Source organism: Pseudophryne corroboree, chromosome 2 (assembly GCF_028390025.1).
Source record: "Pseudophryne corroboree isolate aPseCor3 chromosome 2, aPseCor3.hap2, whole genome shotgun sequence".
In the NCBI taxonomy this organism is placed as follows: Eukaryota; Metazoa; Chordata; class Amphibia; order Anura; family Myobatrachidae; genus Pseudophryne; species Pseudophryne corroboree.
Genome location: NC_086445.1, coordinates 936037992 through 936051334, shown reverse-complemented (window position 1 = coordinate 936051334; position 13343 = coordinate 936037992). Strand labels below are relative to the sequence as shown.

Here is a 13343-nt window from a genome sequence, read left to right as displayed (position 1 = left end):
CATCCCAGGTAGAAGAGATGACATCTCAGATACCAGATTCACTTTGGACAAAAGATGGACAAGACACTGGATTAATGGCAAACGTAGCTCCAGTAGTAGTGCAAGTAAAAGATGGTAGGATAGCTCCAAAAATCCCACAGTATCCTCTGAAGCCAGAGGTGGAGTTAGGAGTTTTTCCCGTAATAGAGCGCTTGCTACAACAGGGCATTCTAGTAAGAACGTCCAGCACAGCAAATAGTCCCATCTTCCCTGTTAAAAAGAGTGGGGGGAGGGGTTACAGGCTAGTGCAGGATCTAAGGGGGATTAACAAAATAGTCGAGAGTCAGTTCCCCGTAGTGCCTAATCCAGCTGTCATCCTAATGCAAATTCCTCCCACTGCCAAATTTTTCACTGTTATTGACCTCTGCTCCGCTTTCTTTTCGGTACCTCTGCACCCTGACAGTCAATATTTGTTTGCATTCACATACAGAGGAGTCCAATACACGTGGACTCGATTACCCCAAGGTTTCATAGATAGTCCAAGTATATTTTCTCAGGCTTTGCATGATTGTTTACAGTCTTTCCAACCGGAAAGTGGATCAGTGTTGATACAGTATGTGGATGATCTACTACTGTGTTCTGATTCATTGGAGGCATCCCTGAAAGATACGAAACAGCTCCTGTTTCATCTTTCAGACACAGGTCACAAGGTCTCCAAAGACAAGTTGCAATTATGCCAAGCTAAGGTAAAATATTTGGGACACTGTCTAACACAAGGACTGAGACACCTGACCGCGGATAGAATCCAAGCCATTAGAGACATGACACTACCACAAACCCAGCAACAGATCAGAACGTTTTTAGGAATGTGTGGGTATTGCCGTAATTGGATCCCAGGGTTTTCCATATTGGCACTACCTCTGCAGGAAATGGTCTCCTCAAACAAACCTGATCGGATTTCGCATACAGACGAATCTGAAACGGCATTTGAGAGACTCAAACAGTGTCTAACGCAGGCACCTGCACTAGGTATGCCAGACTATGGGAAACCCTTTGAACTATACGGAACAGAAAGTGCTGGGTGCGCAGCAGGTGTACTAACACAAAAACACGGTGACGCCAGCAGGCCAGTTGCATACTACAGCGCTCAGCTAGATACGGTAGCGCGGTCCCTCCCCACATGCTTGCGTAGCGTTGCGGCGATAGCATTGCTAGTGACGAAAAGCGAAGATGTCGTGCTAGGCCACAACCTCACAATCCATACGCCACATGCAGTATCTGCCTTATTGAATTCTGCCCAAACCAGACACGTCTCATCAGCCAGGTTTACGAGATGGGAATTGGCATTAATGGCCCCCGTAAACATCACCATAAGGAGATGCAGTGCATTAAACCCTGCAACATTTCTCCCAGGTGTGCCTGGACAGGCACAAAGGGTGGGAGGTGAGAGTGATGGGGAAGGAGGATTTAATGCAAAGGAAGATACACATGATTGTATGGAATATTTGACCCAAAATTTTACCGCAAGGCCTGACATCAGTGACAATCCACTAGAAGATGCAGAACTCACGTTCTACACGGACGGTAGTTGTCACAGACAGTCAGACTCGGGAGACTTGTGTACTGGATACGCAGTCGTAGATGACCAAGACACCATAGAAGCGGAACCGCTAGGCCCACCTCACTCAGCCCAGGTTGCTGAACTGGTCGCCCTAACCAGAGCATGTGAATTGGCTAAGGGTAAGTCTGCCAATATCTACACCGATTCTAGATACGCGTTCGGGGTAGTCCATGATTTCGGAGCCCTATGGCGGCTCAGAAATTTCATGACGGCAGCTGGCACACCGATAGCGCATGCAGCGTATATAAAAAGGCTTCTAACAGCGATACAGGAACCCGACAGAGTGGCTGTTATCAAATGTAAAGCACATACGTATAGCCAAGACCCAGTATCCCTTGGTAACAGCCGAGCAGACGAAGCTGCAAAGCTTGCAGCTGCTACCCCCATACGGACAGACACCACACAGTTGATGGTATTTAATACCATCAACACACAGAAGTTGTGTGAGATGCAGAGTTTGTGTTCCACTCAAGAGAGAGCAGTCTGGAAGGCAAAGGGATATGGCCAGGAGCCCTCAGGGCTATGGACGGATGGACATGGTAAACCAGTGGCCCCCAGGGCATACCTTCCATGTCTGGCTGAAGCAGCTCACGGGCTGACTCATCTAGGCAAGGAGGGGATGTGCAAATTGGTAAGAGCATACTGGTGCGCCCCAGGATTCTCCTCTCATGCTGGTAAAAGAGCAATGTCATGCCTTACCTGTCTGAGAAAGAATATTGGAAAGGCAATACCTACAGAACCCTCCCATATCCCACCTGCCGGCGGCCCTTTCCAAGTAATACAAATTGACTTCATCCAATTGCCCCCATGTAGAAACTTAAAGTATGTACTTGTTTGTATAGATGTTTTCTCGAATTGGGTCGAAGCTTTTCCAGCAGCTACAAATACCGCCATGTTTACAGCTAAGAAAATTGTGCAGGAATTTGTATGTAGATATGGTATCCCTAGAATCATTGAAAGTGATAGGGGTACCCATTTTACAGGTGATGTCTTTCAAGGAATGTGTAAGTTGATGGGAATTGATAGCAAGCTGCACACTCCGTACCGTCCACAGGCGAGTGCGAAGGTCGAAAGAGTGAACAGCACTATTAAAAATAAATTGAGTAAAGTAATGGCAGAGACAGGATTGACGTGGCCAGAAGCTTTACCCATTGTTTTGTATAGCATCAGAACCACTCCCAGGTCCCCTCTTAATCTGTCTCCTTTTGAAATTCTGTTTGGTCGACAACCGCATGTCATGATTAACCCTCAGGATGATTTGAAATGTAACAATGAAGTAACTGTAAAGTACTTGATTAACATGAGTAAGCAGTTGAGGAGTCAAAATGATAATCTGAAGTTGGTGATTCCTGATTTACCAGATAGTAATTGTCATGACATTGAACCTGGGGATTATGTAATGATACGAAATTTTCTACGCTCAGGTTGTCTTATTGATAGATGGGAAGGACCATACCAGGTCTTATTGACTAGCACCACAGCATTGAAGGTTGCTGAGAGAGAGACTTGGGTCCATTCATCCCACTGCAAGAAGGTTGCTGACCCAGAGAAGTCCCGTGATAAGGAACAGACGGTAGAGGTTGTATCACTGGAGTGTCTGTTCCAGGAGGACTGAGGCGGCACCTGAGCCTTGAAGATCGAAAGCAGTTGTCGACTCCCTTCTCCCTTTTATTGTTTTTCTCCACTTCCCATCCCTTCTCCCTTGATATTTCTTTTTCCCCTTTCTCATTCTTCTCCATTTCCTCCTCAAAGATGGACTTGCCCAAAGAGACTGTGATCCGGATTTTGATGTTAACCATGATGTTGACCAGAGCAGTCTGTTCCGGCGAGAGTACCATAGAGGTCGAGAGAGGTTCTGGAATGGGTTCCGATTATGATGATGGAGGCGTAGTTTTCCAAGATCAACCAATCCAACAAGCAAAGGCGAGTATCAGAAAACGATCCGATAGAAGAAATTGTGATGGATTGTTAGCTGAGGAAAATTGTATCTGTAGGCTCTGTGGTAATCTGGTTGAAGATGGATGCATAAAGCAATGCCAATCTAGTTTTAATATCCATATGGACCGGCATCCATTGAGTGACTATCACTCTCTAGTGGGTAACGTGTTGAACCAAACAGATTGTTGGGTATGCTCTCAAGTACCTCAGGGTCACAGCAAATCAGGGCTAGTACCATTTCCTTTAACGTTAGGGGAGGTACTTGAGCTAAGTGGTGGGAGACCGGTGGACCGGAGGTTTAACATCTCCAGCCCTCCCAGTTTGAAGCTCCACCAATACCATGTGGATAGGTCCCTCTTATGTTTTAACATCTCCAATCCTAGAAAACCGGGAAATTGGGAAGTGTCATGGAGCAACCTTACCATGACCTTTTCACACAGAGCAGATAGAATGCCTACAGATACAGAGCTTGTACGCCACATAGCCAGTAGAGGAAAATCTTTCCGGTATAGGTATACCTTAGGAAATAGAATTACTAAAGTTGGAGAGGTATCACCAGGATACTGTGCACATATCGTACAAACCGATACATGTATTAGACAGATGGAAGAATTAGGGTCAGGAGATTTCACCTGGAAGGTTTGTAACATGGTCATGTCCTTCTCCGTCCCTTATGTTCTCCCCGATGATGCATATTTCATATGCGGGAGAAAGGCGTACAAGTGGCTTGCCCCAAACTCTGAAGGATTGTGTTATATTGGAAAAGTATTGCCTGAAGTGATGACTGTAACACATGACAAAATGAAGGACATACACCGTGGTGCCCAAGCTCCTTATACTCACACTCACTACGAGCACCTTGTTAAAAGACAACTGTCAGAAAGGTTAGAGCATCCGGCCTCTGATCTTATCCATGAATCCACCGGGATTCAGGTTCTGGTAGCGTTAGATTTCACTCGTACCGCTCGAGGAGTGATGAATTATAAATACATTTCCGCACTCGCCAATTTGTTAGATAATATCACTGAAATGTATGATGACACGTTTAGATACACTGGAAGAGAACTTCAAGCTTACAAAACAGAACTAGTTCAGCATAGGATGGTTCTTAATTACCTTACAGCAGTAACAGGCGGATATTGTGTTACATTGGCAACACAGTACGGTATAAAGTGTTGCACGTATATCACAAATAACACCGAGGATCCGGTAGAGGTCATAGACCAAAAGATGGACGATATTCTGCAATTAAAGTGGGAATTTCGTCGGAAACACAATCTCACCCTTGCTGCTGTAGGTAATGAGCTGACTGGTTGGGTGTCATGGTTGAACCCGCGAAATTGGTTCTCCGGTTTGGGAGAGTGGGCTCAAGGAGTCATAATGGATGTTGGAAAGTTTCTCCTGTGTATCTTAGGTGTTGTTATATCTATTGGATTGATATTTAGATGCGGGCAGGCTTTGATGAGGTGTAAACAAAGTACGAAAGTGATGAGCTTGAGGAGTGAGGAAACTGTAATTAACCTGGATTTGATTTATGACCCAATGCTAGAAACCATGACGTAATGATGTAATGAGTATACGGTCCGTCTTTCACCCATTTCTATGTTTTCCTCCGAGGTACAAAGACCCACGTAGACGAAGGACCTGATGAGCCAAGGGGCCGACAACGGAAAGATGGAAAGAAGAAGAGCAGACGACCTGATATACAAGATTTTATGGACAATGCCATGGGTACCCCAGTTTCCCTAGGAACTTTAAAATCACGCTAGCCCAACATTTTTTGTAAATCCATGGACGTTGTTTGCTTTACTCACGATTTATGAGCAAAAGCACAAAGAAGAAGACTGCAATCAAACGACACCAATCAAGACCTCAATCGACGAACGTACATTAACCTGACATAGAATATCATTGCATTTTTCGTAAGTGTTCTTTATCTTCATCTCTGCAACCCTCAGGTAATAACACACATAGTCGATAGGGAATACAGGCACAGATAGCAGCAACCACATACCCCCCCAATTCATGTATCATCAACTAAAATGTGCATCCCCATTGTGTTACAACCACAGCCGAAATGAGCTCGGTAGAGTTTGACAGCCCATCCACAGACCTGTACCACAGGATAAGAAGGAATTCAAATGTATACTTCGCAATACCTCGAAGCTTGATTTACCACACGTACGGCACGATGATACATGACCCCCCCAAACATGGACTCATACACACATGCTCCTGCTTTCTCACTAGGTCATACTCTCTTCACACCTACTCCATTCTTCCTCCTTTCCCCACCATGGAAATCAATTAACCCCTGACTTACATTTTTCTCCTTAAATATTTTGTGGCAGTTATTATTGACTGCCAAAGGGTGGACTGTCGAAGTCAGAAAAATGTCTCAATGCACACTGCCATATTTGCACCGCACACTGGTCCGTGCTGCGCATGCGTATGCTCTCCCGTGGAAGCGCATACCCGCAATAGCGTGCACTCGCACGCGCAGTATGCGCATTTACGGTAGAGTTTATGTGATCGTAGCGTGCGACTCATTCGTTACAAAAGTTCACAATTAATGTCGTTTATAGATCATGTTCCCCTCAATAGTTTCTGTAAGTTTGGTTTAGATAGAATGTCCCTGAGCGGAGGAGTCCCTCTTTGTATTGCACGAAGGGTCTAACAGGAGTCATACAGCAGTATTTGGTACCCATCGGAAGAGTATTTAATTAGCAATATTCCGGTGTTGGTTTGGAGCGTATTAATCGCTCGTGCGAATAGTTATGAACATAAGAAGTTTATGTCCATTTCTATTATTTACCCATACTCAGGTATGCGGCGGGAAACCCAGTTTCCCACCCACCTGAGCCGTTTAAACTCAGCACAGCCCACCTGTATGAATCAACCTATGACCTTTGGTTACAGTACAGGGCCGAATTCCTGTGTCCAATAAACTGAAGGATTGTAGGACCAGGAGATTGCATTGTGTGTGGGGCATAAATAGGCAGGCCGACCACATCCAGCTCTCACTCTCTCATCAACGGTTATCTGCTGATAATCGGGAGCTGGATATCGAGGCGCAGGCGGTCATACCCTTTGTGCGTAAGTTCTCTCCGTAATCATTGTCTTTCTGTGAGCCAATTCCTCTCTCTCCCTCTGTGTCTATTTCTCTCTCTCTATTTTCTCTTTTCTCTCGTAACTCCCCTAGACTAAACTTTATAGTATTGTATTGTATTGTGTTAGGCCAGGATAGTATTGTAGTTTATCCCTTAGTTAGGTGTTTGGTTAGGAAGTCTTTGTTATATTGTAGTGTATCATTTGTACTGTGTTACTCTTTTACAAGTATACTAGATATAATACAGATAATAGGCTTTGGAACCCTAAAACAGTATCTGTGTATTTACTATAGTGTTAAGTGTTCACTTGAGCGTCGGTGACGCTCAAACAGCTTTGTAGGTAGTCAGGCTACACAAAGTTGCATTTACACCCTGTACTCACATTAAAGGTATTCTGTGTGTTTCGTCGGTATAAGGTTTAATATCAAGGTATAGTGTTGTGAGCGTCTGCATCGCTGGTGACCTCCTCGTGGTCTCGAGTGTATGCTACGCCATAGCGAATCATTCCCCTAGACATAACCAATAACGTGTCCTGTGATCGCTGGGCCGTGAGCGAACGTGACGCTTGAGCGTCTCGCCTACGGCTGAGCGATCGTTACGCAAATAGCGTACCATTACGGTATTTCTTAAGTAAACAGCGTACAGTGTTCTTAGCTTCATAAGGGTTGTTTATACGACATAGGAATTTAGCATTGTCACAACCTTGAGGTAATGCTCCAGTCCCTTAATGTCCCACCATACCCTGATCTCCTTGACAAGGGTTTTCTCAATATCCCAAAATAGGGAGTCAATATTATCATTAGTAGGTATATTGCTAGAGGTTTTTTTCTCATCAAAAACTCTTTGGCAAAGATCTGATCTTTTTTTGGTCAGGCCACATAAACGCAACATTTTTTTACAAAATAATGTTAAATTGAGATACTCCTCATGTGAAGAAATCCAATCTCAGCAATTCAGAGAAACATGCCATGAAAGAACTACAAGATCTAGACAATATCATCCTCACACCAGCGGATAAAGGAGGAGGCCTGGTCATACAAGACAAAGATGATTACCTAAAGGAAGCGCAGAGACTTCTCAATGATACTGCATCATATAAGAAACAACCTAAAGACCCTACAGAGGGATTCACAGAGGAACTGAGATTAATCCTCGTCGAGGGATTACGCAAACATCTAATTACTAAAGATGAATTCCAGTACCTCATGAACCACAACCCCATTATTCCAATTTTTTATCACCTGCCGAAAATACATAAACAACTGGACTGTCCACCAGGGAGACCGATCATTGCCGGCATTGACTCATTAACGTCACATCTCTCAGAGTACGTGGATATTTTTTTGAAACCGCTTGTTCAGGGTTTGCCCTCGTACTTGAAGGACACCACCAGTGTCCTAAACCACTTTGAAGCTTTCCAGTGGAAAGATACGTACCTATGGACCACTATCGACGTACAAGCTCTATATACCAGTATTACCCATGACAAGGGAATAGAAGCATGCCGAGACAAATTGAAGACCGAGCCAAAGATCACTCAGGATCACTGTGAATTTATATGTTCCCTTATCCAATTCATTTTAACCCACAATTATTTTAAATTTCAAGATACATTCTTTTTACAAGTCTGTGGCACCGCGATGGGGACAGTATTCGCCCCTAGTTATGCCAATATTTTAATGGGTATGTGGGAACAAAGGTTCATTTACAACAATGCTACATTCAAAGAGAATATACGTTTTTATAAAAGGTACATAGACGACATTATCATGGTCTGGGATGGCGATCTAGAGAGTTTTAAAGGTTTTATGGAATATATCGGTATTAATGATTTTAACCTGAAATTTACGAGTACAACTAACAAAAGCCACATTGAGTTTTTGGACCTGATCCTAAGCCACGACGGAGAGCAAGTAGTCACAAAGAACTTTATAAAAACTGTCGACACTAACAGCTATTTACATTATAATAGTAGTCATGCTATTAAATGGAAAAACAACATTCCATTCTCAACTATGTATAGGTTACGAAGAAACTGCACGACAAACGAAACATTCACAGAACAATCCCTAATCTATGCAGATAGATTCAGAGAAAGGGGTTATCCGGAAAAGATCATTAAAGAGGCAATAGATCGGGGCGAAGCACTGGACAGAAAAACCCTCATTCATCCAAAGAAGAAGGAAGTAACCAGGAACCACGCAGTACCATTTATCACACAATACAGTTGTGAAGAGAATCGAATTAGAAAGTCTTTTTCAAAACACTGGCATGTTCTAAAATTGGATCCTGTGCTGAGAGAAATCCTACCAGAACGCCCACAAGTCCTATTCAGAAAATCCCGGAATATCAAGGAAATCCTGGCTCCAAGCATGATTAGAAGCAAGGGGACCACCACTACGAGTCTTCCCAGATGTAAGGGCATGTACAAATGCGGACACTGCATTATGTGTAAATTCGTCCACCCGAATAGGCGATCCTTTTTTAATTCTGACCAAACCAAAGAATTTAATATGAAGGACTTTGTTAATTGCAACACGTCTTCAGTTATATACGTGATAGAGTGTGGATGCCATCGTAAGTATGTGGGAAAGACTAAAAGACTTCTGAAACTTCGAATCCAAGAACATGTACGTAATATCAAAAACAAAATTGAAAGTCATCCACTCTCCAGACATTTTACCGAATCCCACAACTCCTGCCTGGATACATTTACATTCAGAGCCATCGAACATGTTACATTAGGACCTAGAGGAGGGGATCTCCTAAAAAAGCTATCCCAGAGGGAAATGTATTGGATTTTTACTCTAAATACCCTCCAACCTCGCGGCCATAATGAGGGCTACGAGATTGCCCCCTTCCTATGAGACACACTGAAGCCTCATATCTGAACCATGAGCTCGCCGAGAAACAGCTTCCTTTATATTTTCCAAAAATAGTGTGCTTGATCGACCCTGTAATTATTTACTTATTTAATCAATCATTTATTTATCTATTTTTATTATGACAGATCACGGTTTTTATTCCACATCCCATAAGAAATATACTTGGGATCATGGTATATGTTTTAACTGTTTATATATGTATATGGATTTTTAATCTATATTTTTATTTTTATTTTTAAATATTTTTTATAATTGGCATATTTCTTATATATATATATATTAATGTAGCACCTCTGTATCTCTTATTTATCTATTGATGTATTTTATGTAATTTATTATGCATAAGTATGCTGCGGAGCAATATTAACGATAATGGACTTTACTACTCTGCTTCCAAACCAGTTTTACTACATTGGCGTTACTTCCGCCATCCACTGTGCCAACCACCAACAGGATGTTACTGCTGGAACGCATGTGGCTCTCCAGTCTAAAACCGGAAGTGACGCGGCCGCGTCACTTCCGGTTTCACGGAGCTCACGGAGCACATGTATTGTGTGTCCGTGGCGCTCTGCAGCCAGTTGAATACCCTTTATTATTCCACTGTAGCACCAATGTAACATATGGATATTAGATAAATGACATTTACTACTCTGCTTCCAAACCAGTTTTACTACATTGGCGTTACTTCCGCCATCCACTGTGCCAACCACCAACAGGATGTTACTGCTGGAACGCATGTGGCTCTCCAGTCTAAAACCGGAAGTGACGCGGCCGCGTCACTTCCGGTTTCACGGAGCTCACGGAGCACATGTATTGTGTGTCCGTGGCGCTCTGCAGCCAGTTGATTACCCTTTATTATTTCACTGTACCACCAATGTAACATATGGACATTAGATAAATGACATACATGATGCTTTGCATACTTTTTTAAGTCGGACCAAGCACTTCCGGTTCCGGAAATGACGCGAACCGGAAGTGCAGTCGAAAATGAAACTGAAAGTAGTATAAATATGTGCACTTTCTGACATGATGTATTCTCCTGAGGAAGCCCTGGAGGCGAAACGCGTTGAGACTGACCTGCCTACTGCCTATATCAATCAGCTAAGATTTATGATTTGTTTTATTTTTTGAATTTATATATTACTATTGTTGATGATTAAATACTTTATTGATAATATACAAAGGCAGTAGCAGACGATTGATTCAAGCTATCACACATTACTGGACCGACTTGTTCTACATGGATATATATATATCCTATATGCTTTATTGAATTTTCCATTTGGTACGCTTAAAATAGAAAGGGGGGGCACCCCAAGATATACCTGAGGTTACTACACCATATGGCGATGATCTTTATTTCCTAGGTGGGAAACAGCCACAAAGAATTGTCTGAGATATACAGGCTTAATCTCAAGAATTTATCTGGTGGGGAAACAGCCACAAAGAATTGTCTGAGATATACAGGCTTAATCTCAAGAATCTATCCGGTACTTATATTTTATTCACATACATATCACTCCATTTATTCCTAAATACTACACCATATGGCGCCTGTTCTTTTCCCCTGCCTTACAGAATTGCATGACTGAACATACCCAAGTCATTTTTGAAGAACGGTGCAGCCTCCAAAGAAGCTTGGGAGGTGTCCTTTAACGGAGTGTCTACGACTGACTTAACCTAAGAAATAGCAGAACTTTCTGACGACCAATTACTCCACAGTAAACATTTGAACGTGTGATTAAGCGCACCGACCTAAAAACTCTTTTCACATATATATATATATATACACACACATACACACACATACACAGGGAACTACCATGTCTATATACACCATACACACAGAGCACTACCATGTCTATATATACAAATACGCAGAGCACTACCATGTCTGTATCACACACGCAGAGCACTACCATGTCTATATATACAAACACGCAGAGCACTCCCATGTCTATAAAACACACACACACACGCAGAGCAAGACTTGCTGTCAGGAGCAGTGGTCACATTTATTAAATGCTTCGTAAGAGATTACAACTTATGCTATTGGGCAGTTATACAGACTCCTCATCATGGGGTATCATTTTACATGTCGGGTATCTTCATATTGCCTTAATTTTTCATAAATAATTAACAAGGGGTAGATTTACTACAGCTTTTAAAAATGAAAAGTAGAAGTGCTATCTTAAACAACCAATCAGATTTTAGCTAACAGTTCTCTGTCGCATTCTAGAAAATGATACACAGAACATGATTGGTTGCTATGGGCACCACCCCCACTTGTCTGCTTCTACAAGCTTTAGTAAAACTAGCCCAGCATTTTTTGCAGCTTTATTACATTTTAGAAGCAGAGGACTGGTAAAAATGGAGCGGATGTTGGCATAATGTATCTTGCAAGAAACCGCTCTTCTCATGCCCAGAAAAGTGGCCTCACCTCTATGTGATTCTGACACTTACACCTGGCTAATAAGAGGGGGGCATTTTAACCTAGTACACTAAGGGGCGTGTCTGCGCAACTCCCAATAGATAAAACTGGTACAATGATGTGTACAAGTATGATGGTACAGTAATGGATAATGACCCCCTCCTTCCACACACACAAAGTTATGGCTCTGCTTTGTTGGGATACTGGGTACTACCATATCTTTATTATAACTTATCAGGAAAATGGGTAATTTAGGGACTTTTCAAGCTTTATGTTCATTTACGTAATCAGTTTAACAATTGGAATGTAGCCCAAAATACATTTATACCATCCCTGTGGAAAGCAATGTGGATGTCACACATTGCAGACACTTATGTTGGCAGCGTTATGTTCACCGATGTACAAGGAAGTTGCTTTTCTTGTGAGATTTTACAACAGAGAGGTTACAGATCTCCACACACTCCCGCATATGGGCTGATGAGCACACACAAAGGCTGCTATCCTATAAGCTGTGGTGCGTTACTGCAACTGGCACTAATCAGAGATTCTACTTTGCAAGCCTCAGCCCCAGAGACCCATTACACCGCTCAAAAAAAAAAAAAAAAAAACAACAACATTTTTCTATAGTCAAGAATATTTGAATGAATTTAGGGTAATTTGAGGGTGCAGATTCCAAATATGCCACTGGTTTTCCCAGATTGGATCTATTTTTTTGAGATATTGCATATACCCTGAAATTGCATTTTTCCCATAAGCGCTTAAGACCTGCTTGTCTTATCAGTTGTGGTTTGATCTTCATTGTGTACTTACTGCATCTGATACTTTTAAGTTACTTGTTTCTTCGTTCACAAACATCATAAAAGAGCATTGATTGATTGAGAAAAGATCATTCTACCACCTCTCCATATAAAGTTGGGATTCATGAAGCAATTTGTTAAGGCCCTGAATAGAGACGGTGATTGCTTCAAGTATTATTTGCAGGTCACTTCCAGGATTCAGCATTGAAAAAATAAAAGCTGGTGTCTTTAATGGTCCACAAATTCGAAAACTTGTGAATGATTCTAATTTTATAAAATCTATGAATCTTCTTCTACCTGGACCACTTATGTTTCTGTCATTAAATTTTTTTTTGGGAAATCCCAAATCATAGAATTATCAAGTATTGGTTGAAAACCAGAAGATAGGGGCAAATATGAACATAAAGGTGCACTTTCTTCACAGTCACTTGGACAGATTCCCAGTTAAAATTTAGGAGACTACAGTGAGGAACAAGGTGAGAGATTTCACCAGGACATAAAAGTGATGGAGGAGAGGTATCACGGTAGATGGGACAGCCATTTGATGGCCAACTACTGTTGGGGTCTTATACATGACCATCA

General features: G+C 42.2%; 1 protein-coding gene across 2 annotated transcripts in view; it reads right to left on the bottom strand.

Annotated features, from left to right (window-relative positions):
* DCBLD2 (discoidin, CUB and LCCL domain containing 2) overlaps positions 1-13343 on the bottom strand; it is a 213890-nt gene that overhangs the window by 80471 nt on the left and 120076 nt on the right. The gene's annotated exons all lie outside the window — the stretch shown is intronic.